Genomic DNA, 14994 nt, shown 5'->3' on the forward strand with positions numbered 1-14994 from the left:
TTATGAACATTCCTCGAGCTCTCACTTCACTCCTATTGCATTAGGGATCACCACCTCCAACTTGCAAATGACGAAAGAAGATTTGAGAGAAGATAATTTGCCAAGTGCAACCTTTATTCCAAAAGCCAGAAATGTAAACACATTAAAAAGCAGAAAGGTTTGCTCTAACCAGATCACCTAGCCAGGCATGGGATTTAGGTCTGTGGCTCTATTCACTTACCTGTCCAGTCTCTGTCAGGATTGGGGCTTAGGTGGTCCATTTGAGTAGGAGACGGTACCCATCCCCAATCCTTAATTTTGACAGCTAGGTAATATCATACCCATCTCACAGATGGAAAAAGTGAGGTATGGCCAAAGGAATGATCATGTCCAAGTGACAGAGCTGGTCAGTCTAGTCTACTGCTTAATAATGGACTGATTATTTGCTAGGCACTGTACAAAACACAGAATTTGCGTTATTTTAGTACTCACAGCAATCTTATAAGGAAATTACTGTTATTATTCCAAGTTAAGAAAACTGAGGCTCAGAGGGGTTATAAATTTGCATAAGGTTATACAGCTATTAAGTGGCAGAGTTCGGATTCAAACTTACATCTTTTTTGCCTACAGAGCAGTCCTCCCCCCCCTCCCCACACACACACATTGTGCTAGTTCTTGCTCCTTCTATTGCTTCTGGATTTTGCCAGACTAATAGAGTGTCTAACCTATATCCAGAGGTTCAGGGCATTGTAATAGCATCAAGCCCAGCACTGAGCTCATTTGTCATGGCATCTTTTAGATGATGTACATGGAACCTAATAAATTTAAGTCTTCAAAAATTGAAGTCTAACACAAATCAGCCAGTGGCAGGCTTTCTGCGTATAAGACCCAAACCATACCACTTATGGATGCTGAAGCTTCTCCCAAAGAGCACCAGACATAATTTCTAGGGGCAGATCAGAGCTGGATCTATTTCACTCATACCAAAAGCCAAAGTTCGTATAATAGCCAACAGGGTCCATAGGATGTAGCCACTGGTTACTACTCTGGCTTCCTATCCAACCACCCTTCCCCCTTAGCCCTATACTCTAGCCACACTAGCCCCCTGCTCTTCCTCAAACACACCAAACCCACTCCACCTTAATGCCCTTGCACCTGCTTTTCCCTCTGGAAGACTCTTCCTCTAGATTTCCATGTGGCTTGCTTCCTTACTGTCCCTGATCATTTTGCATAATCCCTCCTCCTGTCCCAGCACCCATCTCCTGTATTCCGCCCTTTTCTTCTTCACAGTAAATGATAAGTGGATGATTATGAACTCCTGGTTCTACGCTATAATTCTAACACTTTGCACATATTAACGTAAAATTAAAAATCTGAAATGAGAGGCAACAAGCATTTATTGTTGGATCAAAGAATTGCAATTCTGGAGCACAGATTCAGGCAGAAACCCAAATAGTGTCCCAATCACAGGGTGGAGGCAAGGGAGTTTTATTAGAAAAGGAAGGCAATGATTACATGAAAGGAAGAAAGAATTACTATAGGTGCTGATAAGCTGAGCTACCCTTGGCTATACAAAATTGGTTTCTGATTCTATCTTCAGATAGAGAGTCCATAATCATCAGTCCTTGTGGTCAGGATGTCCGCTATTCTGCTGGCTTTACAAATAATTATTTATAAAACAATGTTGGTTTGGTCCAGTTCAAAGGTCTGGCCCGGTTCAAACAGTCCAAAGATTGAAGAAGACATGCAAGGAAGCTCCTCTGGAATGGCGGCTCCAACTCCATTTATGGCATATTTCAAACATAATATCTAGGAGACAAAAACTGGCAAAGGGAGAAGAGAATCACGAAGGATATGTCTGAAAAGTGGCTATAATTACTAATGAAGAAAAGGGGGAAAGGACGATATAAAAGAAAAGATGAAAGATATATAGGATAGAGGGGCGGCCGGGTGGCTCAGTTGGTTGGAGTTCGAGCTCTGAACAGCAGGGTTGCGGTTTGATTCCCACATGGGCCAGTGAGCTGTGCCTTCCACAACTAGATTGAAGGACAATGACTTGGAGCTGATGGGCCCTGGAGAAACACACTGTTCCCCAATATTCCCCATTAAAAATAATAATAAAAAAAAAAGAAAGAAAATGAAACAACAACAACACAAAAGCTAAAAAAAAAAAAAAAAAAAAAAAAAGATATATAGGATAGAAATAGAAATTCCAAAAAGACAGAGAGGACAAAAAACAGCAGAAGAGAAAATATTGAAAAAAATAAAAGATTACATTTTAAATTACAAAAGATGAAAAGAAATGTCAACGAGGAGAGATAAGTAAAGACCCGTAGATAAACACATTTTAGTGTCATTTAGGAATATGAAAGGCAAAAAAAATTCTAAAAGCGTACAGAGAACAGATCAAATACAAAGGAACAAGTCTCAGCTTGTCCTTAGATTTTTTTCAATAACAATCATGGCTGCAATAAGACAATGGAGTAAGGTTTTCAAATTATTAAAGGAAGAAAACTTAAAATCCAGAATTTTATGTCCAGCAAACTATTCAAATATGTGGGCATGACAAAAATATTCTCAAGTACAGGACACTTTGCATTGTAGTGCAGGACTGTAAAAATAATTGTGCATGCTGAAACCATTCAAAATCATTTTAATAATTAATCAGAAAACTTATGATTGTTCCATGACTGAAATTTTTTTTTTTTTTTTTGCCAAAACTTTGAAAACTCTCTTACTGTTGGTTATAAATGTATGGGGAAATGGAAAAACATAGTCAAAGTAATATTGATTGCATACATTATAATTTAAAACTTCAAAATATTGAGAATTGATTATTTTATTTCTTTGTAAAAAAAATAGTATCAAGGGTAGTTTGAATAGTGTTTACCTTCTTTGTTTCTTTTTATAAATTCTGATGTGTAAATTGCCTCTTGATAAAAGAGTTACCCTATCTTCAACTCTTTATTGGCCACTTTGATATTCTATGTCTTTCTTGCTTAAATTCTTGATTTTGTTGCCTTTGAGAAAGTCTTGTCTCATCAACATATAGTATTTGGCAATCATCATAATCACTCGTGTGTCCTGATTTCCCCAAAATACTGACTCTGACTTTGAACAAAACTTCAGGTTTTGTTTTGTGCCATTCTCAGCTTATAAATAAATGATGTTGTGGTTGGACCAGGCCTTGTAGTTTTTATTATGATTACAAGATACCCGTTAGCAATATCTAGGAGGAAATTTTGAAAAAATAAAGGTTTATTACTTAGAAGAACTGGAAATTACATAGCACACCTGTAGTGCAGGGTCCCTGGTAGAGAGACAGAGAATGCATGTGGGCCTGGTGTTCGACTTTTATTGGCCAATGTGGGGACTTAGGGTTTCTGGGCTTACTCTTTATTGGTGAATTTAAAACATAAAAATGAAAATTTAAAGTGAGGGAAGGCAAAAAACAAGTGGCCCAAATATTCAGTTATTTAAATCAACCAAGCTCTCTTAAGCAAAGGAGCTTCAGTCTTGGAGGCAGCCTGGCTTTTTACCTAGTCATGTGTTTATTCTACGTAGCCATCATCGAAGTGGATGCCTCTTTTGAAGTTCATGCTTTCAATTTAAGCAGTCTAAGCTTAAATCAGGCACTTACAGTCCAAAAAAGAAACAAAAAAGAAACAACTATCAGGGCTTACACTGCTGGTTTCTTCATGTCCTTACAGCGTGACCTTATTTATGGCTTCCTAGTGTTAAATTACAAAATTCAACCAAGTAAATTTGGAGATTTAATTGGCTTTAAATGATTCATGAATCAGGCAGCATCTCATCTAACAAGCAGATAGATACTCCAAGGGGTTGTACAAAATGGAATCTTTTTATAGGAAAAAGGATATGGCAGAGACGTTATTAGTAAAGAAAAGAAATGGGTTGGGATTAATGGATTATTTTTAGACCAGGACATCATCTTTAGGTGGAAGGGAATGACAAGGGTTTTATCATGCAAACTGCCTCTTTTTCCTTTGGGGCGGAGATGTGGAGAGGGCACACGGGACCCATTATCTTACTGGTGCTTGACCCAAAAATTCTAGGCTAGTTGATTAAGATTATGTTTCTGGGAGAGGTTGAAACTGCAGTTAAATCAGGTATTAAATCTAGGTTTCGTATCTTGGGCTTTAGCACAAGTGAAGCCAGTTTGGGCCTGTGGTTCTCTCTTCAACACTATCAAGTAAGCTATAAACAAATAAGTTTATGCAATGAAATGGAATGTAAGTTTCCAGCAACCAATCACAGTAGAAAACAATGTACTTGCTCATTCATGTTTTACAACCTAAGCTATAACTACTGTGAGCTGAGCTTCTTAACCACTTTTGGTTTGGAAGTCTCCCTGTTCTGGAACAGTTTGTTTCTCTCTCAATAAAATAATCATCTCAAGTCAAGCTCTCTGAGTTTTCTTTCGACAGAGGCAATGGGGGACACTATATGGTTAGTGTAAATTATTGTTGAGGTTCTAGTTTTGTTTTGGGCCTGTTAAATTAATGAAACAAGGAGGCCATGATACCAGTGTGGCTTCAAAGTCGTGGTGGCCTAACTTAAGAAAAACAAAATCAGAGTCTGTAAATGCCTCAATAATATCGGGAAAGAGCATGAGGACTATTTTTACAGAAAAAGGAACTAGGAGGTCAGAGTCCAAGCCTGCTGCCTATGTGCTGTAAGGCACAGAAGTCAGGCTGACGTTTCTCAATCACCCAGAGCAAACTAGATATTCCACTATGACCATCCCTGTACCTAAGCCCACCGAAAGAAAACACAGGTTATGCTTTACAAGAGTTCAGAACAAACCTGCCCTTATTCTTCTTGCGTCTTACTGAAATTAAAGATAAATTTACCATTGTTCTTCAATCCTCCTTTCCCCCATACCAATAAATTTTCCATGGAAACAGAAAACACATACAAACCTTAGCCCGGGGGATGGAGGGGGTCCCTCTTCCACCAGCGATTAGAGACCACCACTCTGTTTATGGGGTGGCCTTTGTTTTCTTACCTATTCTCTGCTTAATAATCTTACACTTACTTTCAACTCTTATTAGCTCACGTTTGAATTCTTTCCTACGCGAAGCAAAGGACCCTCTTTTTCTATAACATCAAAATTATGAATTCAAACTGCTAAGGGCAATCAACTAGGCCTTAAGCTTTAGCCACACAAATGATTTCTTTCCTTTGCTTCTGCCGTTTGTTGATAAAAGCCTGTCTGCAAGCTCCTTTCAGTGGAGCGTTCCGAACCACTTCTGGTTTGGCTCTGCCTGATTATAATAGATTTGTGCTCAAATAAACGCTTAAAATTTTTAATATGCCTCAGTTTCTTCTAACAAAGCTTAAACCAGACTCTATCCAGCTTCCCTTTTGTAAGACAAGAGGATTTTTTTAAACAAAGGCAATAATGCCCTCTCTTTAAATAACTAGGTATGTGCTTGCTACTCAGTTTACGTATTAAACCCATTTCATATTTATTTATATGTAAATAGTTGATAAATAAATATTTGACTTAGAAAATGGAGTGAATGGGAAATGAGGAAGTGGGGACTGAAAATGGAGACAACTTGTGCATGTCCTAAACTTGCTGGTTTTAAATGTTTTTAATTTCTTATGAAAATGAATGCTACAGTTTTATTCCTAAATCCGGATTACCCTTTCACCAATATATTGAAAGCTTATTTCAGGTTAACAAATACAGCTCTCTATCACAATTTTAATGGTTATATAGAACTCTATATGATAGACATACAGTAATGTATTTAGGTTGAGTCTAAAATTTAAAAATTGTAAATAATGCTATAATAAACATTTTTGTATAGTCATATTTCAACAATGATTTGATTTTATTTTCTTTAAAATACATAATTAGAATCATATATTCCAATTGCTGAACCATTGGGTATGACATATATTTTAAACTTTTAGTACAAATTAACAGATTGACTGGCACTCATTTTAAAAGTAGGACAGCTTTTACAAGAATAAAACACAAAACAAGATGTTCAATAATTCAGACATTTTAACATTTAGCAGCCTGAAACCACACATCTCTTTGCTGTTATTCTAAATGTTAAGGTCACATTTCAAACAAGCTCATTTTATTAGGGTTGGTTATCACTCAGTTGTAAGTGTCCACACACATAATTATTAATAAAAACAAGCACCACAGAGAACCTGTGTGGTCTTAGAGAGAACTGATCTTCAAAGTTAACTGAACATTTGATGTGTCAATGTAGTCAGTGTCAAAATGTTCTCCAGGGCTTGGAAAAGTTCAAGTAACAGTGTCTTTATTGCTATACTTTTGAAATGCCTATTAACCTGCCATCCAGTTACTTTTAAAGCCTATTTAATTACAGGCTACAAATGAATCCAGCTTCTAGGCTGGTGCATAAATTATAACTTGAGGTTTTAGTTCAATAAGTAAGGCATAATGACTTAATCCATTATGAAGGGTAAATGTTACCAACCAGAACTATGCTTGTGAAGAAGAATAGGGAAGGGATGTCACCTGAACTCCCTTCCACCTGATCCAAATAAGATCACATGTCTCCTGCTTTATAAATGTCTTCAACAGGAAATAATACCGAAATCCTACAGTAAAAATTAAGCAAGCTTCCAATGCGAATAAGCTGCTTGTGAGAAGTAACACAACGACTTAAATTCACAATAGTCACTATGTGTTTATGTAAAGGCAGAGGAGAGGCCTGAGAGCTAGAGAAGAGAGAGAAGAGTTGGCTGAGTGCCAGAGGTATTGTAGAGGTGATGGAGGTGGAGGCCTGGCTGTGAGGACTTTACAAGAAGAGCTGGGATGCTGGAGGCAGTCCCTGCTGACTTCACAACTCTGGAGGTAACTCTAACTGTGTTAGGCATTAGTGCAGTGAGACTTGTTCTTCCTCTGAGGTGAGGAAGTGGGGCTGATAAAGCAAGATTCGAAACATTGATGGGTTCCTGGCCATGCCAGTATACTATTGCTACACGACTTCCTTTTAACTGATCTGGCCACATGCCTCAGGCACCAGAAATTCATATCTGAATGTATTAGAATGCGTGTGAGTAACATCTCAATACATGCAATTTGTTAGAGTCAATAAATGTTTAAATTGATATATTGTGTCAGTTATATTGATATCAAGTCTCCTTTATTGATCTCAGCATAACTTACAAGCTAGGGAATGAAAAAGACTAGATATACGTAATAATCATAAACCACACAAGACAGTATACATACAATTAAGTAATAAATAATATTTTTCAAACTTAAGTATTGTGAAGACCCTTCTCTAAAGGAAAACAAATTTCTCATGGACCACCTAGTACTTACTTAAGTTATTTTTATTACAATGTTAAAAAGGCATAAACATAATTTTGGTATAAATGCCTTATGCTTATATAGCTATACAAATCAAAACATATTTATAAATTAAATATAAATAAAGCCAAAGAAGCTTTTATATAGCTATACAAATCAAAACATATTTATAAATTAAATATAAATAAAGCCAAAGAAGCTTCATATGAACAGTATTTGATGTGACACTTGATTTTTTTTGCTGAAATTAAGACCCTTCTTGCAATGAGAATATGACATGATATAGCTTCTTTGGTGTTCAATGATCCATTTCATCACTTTTTCCTGCTCAGTGGGGAAGATGCCTGATCTCTATCCACGTGGATTCTCTTGGGACTCCTATAAACTCCAAGGGTGAATGAGGGTGTGTCTGGAAACCCAATTGCCCCAAATTTTTGCTTTGAGGGGTTGAATTGAACAAGCACAATTACCCTGGGCTGGGATAATGATTATTGCATTAAAAAAAGTTTTGGTTTTGTGTGTGTGTGTGTGTGTGTGTGTGTGTGTGTGTGTGTGAACATTTACATTCTGGTGTCTTAGCAAATTTCAATTATATAATACAGTTTAATTTTTTAATGAAAATGAGATCATACTATTCACACTATCTTTGTGTTTCATTTTAGCCCCATAAATTTTTCACTGTGAAGCTGTACCATTATTTAGCCAGCACTTCTTGATAGGTACCATTATTATTAAAAATAATATATCTAATTCTGCTTGTTTTGATTCCAGATTCACCAAATAGCCCTCTGATTATCTATAAATGTGGCTTCATGCACAGACTAGGTACAAGTAGAGAAATTAATGACCAGAGAATGCAAGTGTCTCATCTTATTGAAATAATTAACAAATGGGCATTTTGGTTAAAACATTGCATATAAGTTTGGATACTAAGTGTTTCCTTTAGTCCTTGATTACCTGTGGGTGTCCTAAAAATGTAGTTGGTTTTGCATGTTTGTCCCAAGGTAGGAAACAAGATGTCTTCACTGATATAATACCACTCGGAGAGGAATCTTTATGCTGAACAGCCAGGCTTCCCTAGCAGATGCTTCCTTCTTGCATTGCATTTCAAGTTTTTAACACTACCTTCATTGTCAGAGTGATGGGTTTGAGCAAACAAGTGCTGAGACATTATCTGGAAAGTCTGAATCAATGGAATAGAGACTTGGATTGGACCTCAAAGACAGATATGATTTAGATGGGTGACTTAGATGGGGCATGGTGATTAATAAACAAGAGTAATATCATACAAGTAAAATGAACTGTCAGCTTCGGAAAGACAACTTCTGAAAGGTGGTTGGCATGTTGAAAATATATGTGGTAGGAAAAGAATATACGAGATAGGGAGTCTTCATCGACATCATTCTCTTCAAGACATAATGAGATAAGAAAAAAGATAAAAGGGGTCTACACATTGGAAAGCAAGCAAGAAAACTGTCATTTGCAGATGATATGATTGTTCTACAACCTTCCCAAAAAGAATCCAAGAGAATCATCAAGAAAGTTTTGTAGGATAATAACTCAAATGCAAAAAATATACAGCTGTCCTATATAGCACTTATAACCAATTGGAAAATAATTTTAAAAGATTGTTTTGATGCCCTGCTCTTGCTGTAGGCGCCATCTCCATGTGCCATCACAATGGGGATCACATATGTTTTTTGGGGGACACAATTCAGTCCATAGCACTGGGTTATTGAAAGTGTCAGGAAATGGGCTCTTCTTCCATTCTCCTTTCTGCAGAAGTGAAAACAGAGCCCATAACTTCAGAGTAAGATACAATAATCTTTTTACAAACCATCATCTGAAGGGATCAAGGGGGTGCCTGTGTACTAAGAGTAGGATAACCTTTCAGCAAGATTCCATATCTTGAGTTACAGGAATCAAGTGGGAACCCCAGACCTCTGTGTTTCTTAGCAAAACTCCAGAGCAATAGTCTCCCAACTCTCATGGCTTTAGGACTTCCAGCACTGGTTATCCTCTGGTCATCCAGTGAATGCTGTTAACTTCTTCTTCCACCCTTCTTTAAAACTGAGGAATTCATTTTCCCCAGAATCTGGGAATGTTGGATGGTGACAGCACTCGGCTGAGTTGCCCTCCAGAGTTTGTCCTTAGCTAAAGAAAGCCACCTCGCTCAAGGTCCTGCCCCCTTCCCCACGCCAACCTATATCCACACCTAATGACTGATTGATGTAAGGGTATAAGAGCCTGGCGTCCTCGCCTCAATTCAGGGCAACTCTGAAAGGCTCTCCCAGTTCTAGAGCTACCTATGACATCTGTGGAGCCTTTTGTTGTGACAACAACACAGTCCAACTGTCCTTCTGCCTAATCCCACTTTCTTCACTCCCTTACAGGTATTACACCTATTGCATGGAAATCTTCATCTCCAAGTCTATTTCCTGAAGACTCCAACAAGGAACAATCTCTAATTCCTATTTGGTTCTGCCTGGGGCCTTCCTCTACCTCTCTGAATTCTTTGAAACTCTTTCTAAGTGCCTCTGGAATTTCAGATCAGTTGGCAAAATCTTTATATGAAGGCTTGAGACAGACATTTTCTTTCAGTCCCCTGGATGTTAGAATAGTTATTTCTAGTTTATTTTTATGGGGCGGGGTCTATAATAGGCACCCCACCTTGACAGTCCCTGGGCTTTGTCTCCTGTGCCCCTTGTCCTTCAAGGCAATGAAAACCTAAGTTTATATCTACCCAGTTTGATAAATGCCCTTAAGCTAAAGTCTGGTTTTAGTCCTCAGCTTGTTTTCTGAAGGATGGTCATACTATATGCTGGAAACGAAAATTCTAAATCTTACCTTTGTAATTATGTTTCATACTCCCACCCCAATGCCTGATGCAAACATTTCAGTCATGCTGTTTTTTCTCCTCCAAGGCCAGGGGGATTGCCAGTTACCCAGTAATAGCAGTATGAAATAGTGGGTCTACCCAGTGAGAATTCACAAAGACAGTGTGGCTTCTGCTTTCCAAATTATCATCCTCTAATGAGGGAGTCATGGCCAGCACAAATGCATAATGAATATAAAAAATGTAGTAACCTAAGCGTAGAATGTCACATGGCATAAAAACATAAAAGACCAATTCTGTGACTGTAACATAGATCCAATGCAGCTTTTTAGGGGAGCATTAAACGCAGTGGGGCTTCTCTGACAATCTGTGACTATAGATCAGCTCTCATTCTTCCTTAAAACCTGCTGGGACTCCTTCTCCTTACTCTCTGAGGATGCTTTGGGAGCTTTGGCTCCCTGGATTAAGCCACAACCACAGTCCACAGAAATCACAAAGTCAGAGGGCTGGGCGTGGCACAGCACAGCAGACCAGGAGATCTGGGGAGGAGGCTGGGATGTAGAGGAGGAGCAAGACGTGGCAATGGTGAGTGGCTATAAGGTTAGGGAGGCTGAGGAAAGAGGAGGGGGCTAGTTTCTGTAGAACACTCTCAGGCAGAGCTGGATATCATCATGTAGAGCAGTGTTCCTCAAATGTGCCCAGATAGGGGCACAATTACAAAAGTAAGAACTTGCATTTTCAGAGCGCTTTCCCCTGGAGATTCTGATTCACAAGTCTAGAGTAGGGGTCATGGAATCTACTTTCTGTTTAACAAGTGATGTCATGGTAGATAAAATACAACCTGATTAAAAATAAGGATAAATAAGCATTATTTATAACCCAATATTTATGACCTAAATAGCCCAATCCAGAATTTATGGGACATTGGAATACATGGAGATATAACAAAAATCTTAACAGCAGAACATTTGCAGCAGCACAGACAAAATGGTAAGCAAAAATCCAAAACTATCTTTATTTTGTCCTTTATGAGAGCATTAAGCCCACCCTAAGTAGCTGTCCAGGTTTCTAAGAGTTAAGTTGAACAACATGACTGAAGAGTAAATACAGCGCTCAGGAACCAAAGCTTTAGAAGGGGAACTGGGATGAAAGCGTATTGCCTGCTGCCACCTTGTGGCAGAATTATGTAGTCAATAAAGGTGGAATTCACGTCAGACCACTCGGGTCCTTTGACAAGTATTCATTAACTTAGAAAAATCACTTGAAATCTCAGTCTGTTTTTCTTACTTTTTAAATTATTAAATTATAATGTTGTTGAGACAAGCAATGGGAACTTTCAAAGACAAGCGATACAAAATTTTAAGTGTTTTTTAGAGAATGGTGTTTTGCCATTTATGAGTGAGGGCCAAACTTATTTTTCCAGGGATATTCTTTTTTCTCTTGATTAAGATGGTGAACAGGTGGTGGCTGGTCAGAAATGGAGAACATTGTCAATGAGAGAGTTCTCTTCCTTCCTCTCCTTCATCTATTCCATTTTCCCAATTCTCTACGGTGAGGCTACCTCTTTGGATCAGGACAGGCTCTTGGGAAGGTGTCATGGGTGACTGGGGCTTTTGGAAAACATAGATCTCACCAGTAGCTGGAGAATATAGTTAACTACATGATGAGAATTGAAAGGTTCTATAAAGGTCTGCTCTCTTCACAAGATCTTCTCTAGCACTCCGAAGTGTGGGTTGAGGTTAGAGGAGTCTTAAGTGAGTTGATTTGGTGCCATTTTCCCAATATTCTCTTCATTCCACCCATCTCTATATTGGCTTCATCACCAACCTGGGTAGCAAGAATGCTCGAACAGTTTCGGGCCTCACACAAAAATATTCAAAAGGTTAAGTAAACTGCTTCAGTCCTACTATTCCAAGCAATTCACCCTGATTAAACTGTCCACTGTTAAGATTAGGAGTTTAGCTTAGTTTCAGGAGGGGGAGTTACTATTTATAGGAAGACAATCCTTGGGGATAGAAGTGAAGTCAGCTTCCCTTTAAGACGTGTAATGAAGGGAACTAAATGGATACATGAATAAAATCCTTGTTGTGTTCTGTTAAGAGGTGAGAGATGAGGAATGGATGCTAAATAGGCAACCAACGTGTTCACTTGGTATCAGCTATTGATTTATCACAATACCATACACAGGTGATGATACTCAAATGCAACTCAACTAGTGTACGAAAACTGGTAATAAATAGTGGAGATTATAGCAAACTGAATAAAAGTGGACTGTTCAGCTCCAGACAATGTGGCCATGCAAGAATATAAGCCCAGTATTTCTAGATCTTCAATATTTTTAAGAGAAGTTAATAATGTGGACTTTTATGTAAATTATCCTATTTTAAATGTTGGCAACTAAGTCAGTTTTTGTAACCACGAAGGGCAGCCAATACTGACCAAAATAAACAAAGTATATCTGTTAACCAAATATAGCCCATGAAACTACAGTTAACAAACTTTGGGCTAGAAGAACCATTGCTTGCCATTCAGTGGTTATGTGGATGCAAGGCTTGTCAACAGCAGGGCAGCCAAAGGAGGGAGATCAGAGAATTAGTGTTATTATTTCATACAATACATTTCAGCAGGTGGGTTCCCAAACACAGCTCAGGCTTCTGCTTCACCCAACAAAATGTGAAGTCCATATGGTGCCAGGCTAGGCAGTGTTCCAGTAGTGGGAACCATGAAGTTTTTTCTTGTTTACCTTCTTACTTATCCACAGTAAGACCCAGTGGGCACAAAGTCTTCATACTATTAGAAATCCAGTGTGGATTAGGTTTGATCTTTTTTTTTCAAAGATGTTTAAATTCTATTGGTTCTTCTTCTTCTCCTTCTCCTCCTTTTTTTTTTTTTTTTTTTTTTTTTTTTTTTTAAATTTAAAGACATAGCAATCATTCTTCCATCTCTGGTCCCCTATCTGATGTCATTAGGAAGTTTTACATAGTTCTGCGAGCATACAACTTTTTATTGGTAAGTTAGATTGATTACTTTCCTATCATTAAAACATATTTAGTTTAATTGAATGGGGAAAAAGCAGTTCATTATTGACTAGAAATCATTGCTTAATTAGCTTAAAATAGACTAATGTTGAGATCAGAAACTACTTATTGATTTTTCTTATCTCTTTCCTGGTCAATTTCACGTTCCAAAGCAGCACAAATGCAGTAATTGTCAATCTTGTTCGCAGTCTTCAAATCTCGAGAGAAGAAGAGGGGTGTGGTAGGGTTGGGGAAACGCTTTTAAAAAAAACAACTGTCCATGTCCAGGCTCTATGCCAGAGGGACCAAAACTCTCCAAATGTTTCTAAGGTGTATTCAGGGCTGTATATACAGTTCCCTTTAAGAAAAACCTACAAGCCATGAAACCTATGAAATCTCTTGAATTTTCTCCAGAACCCTTCATTCCAGCACCAGGGGTTCCGAGCAACATTTTCCCGAGGTATCTGAGGCTAATTTTTTTCTGCTGAGAGATTGACGGGACCATCAGCCAATCGGCAGTTTGAACGAGTCTCGGTAGAACCAATAACAGGCAACAGAATAAGGCACTTCATCTCAGTAGAAAAATCAGGTCGTAGTAAAAAGCCAACAAGCCTAAAAAAATCAGGGCCGCTTTCGCTAGCATCAGGGAGGCTGGGGTACACGTCAAAGTCTCAGCTGGCCCCCCACCCCCAAGCGTTGCTAGAGAGACGGCACCCACTTCCGGATACTCGGCGCCCTAGCGTTTCGTCACATCCTCCCGGTTGGTTGAAGCGACTTCCTCTTTTCTTTCCCTTTTTGTTTCTCTGGCTCCGTCTCCCGGAAGCTTCGATGGGTCTTGGCCGGCGGGTCAGGGGTGAAAGGTGGGAGGGCTGTGCGGACCGCGGGGAATAACACCCGAGTTCCGCTCTCGGACGACGACGCGAATTGGGAGAAACCAGGTTAGGTCTCGGCCCAAGGCGCGATGGGTTTGTGCGGGCCCTCGGGAATCTCCGCCCTCTCCGGCTCCCGGACATCCTTCCGGGCCTGCGATGGGCCGTGCGGGAGGCTGGAGGCCTTGGCCTCTCCTGAGTCCGATTGAGACCCGTGCCCTGCGCCTCTGTCTCCCTTCTCTCCAAGGCGAGGGCCGACCCAGGTTGCTGCCACCGAGGTCCCTTCTCCTGGAGCTTGAATTGGAACAGAGTAGTGTGTCTCGGTGATAGCAGGGTTGACTCTAAAGAATAGAGTGTTTTAGCATCTGTTCCGCTTCCTTTGAGCTCCGAAACCCTGGGAGACAGGGCAGACAAAATAATACGCTCACCTCTATGGTACATGGGAGGAAACTAAAGCTCCTGGAGAGTTCGCTCTTTCAAGGCGGGACAGCTCCCTAAAAGGTAGAACTGGAATTCGCACCCACGCCTACCTTCTTTAGGGTTGCAGAAAATCATGGGGAAAGCTTTGGAAATAGGGAAGAAACTGCAAATATGAAAAGGAGAGCTAGCATTTCTGAGTGCATACTTCGCGTATGCACTAAATTCTTTCTATACTTATTCCTTATAAGGGTCGTAGGAAGCATATACTCATTCCTGGTTTAGGAAATACAGGCTCAGGTGATAAAGGACTTATCCAGTATTAATGACTTAGTCGATATCTCAGAGATATCTTTTCAGCTCTGTGATTATTCCAACACAGTAGAATTAACTTCTGTCCTAATCAAACTATTTTTCTGATTTTTGGCATTTTAGGAAGTGAGATTTCTGAAATTCTTCTTGGTCTCTTAATCCTTTACCTGTTTTCTTATTTCTTATTAGTATCCTGTTTAGAAATTTGTAGTCATGTAAATTCAGCCCTGACTC

The sequence above is a fragment of the Rhinolophus ferrumequinum genome, chromosome 12, assembly GCF_004115265.2.
Source record: "Rhinolophus ferrumequinum isolate MPI-CBG mRhiFer1 chromosome 12, mRhiFer1_v1.p, whole genome shotgun sequence".
In the NCBI taxonomy this organism is placed as follows: Eukaryota; Metazoa; Chordata; class Mammalia; order Chiroptera; family Rhinolophidae; genus Rhinolophus; species Rhinolophus ferrumequinum.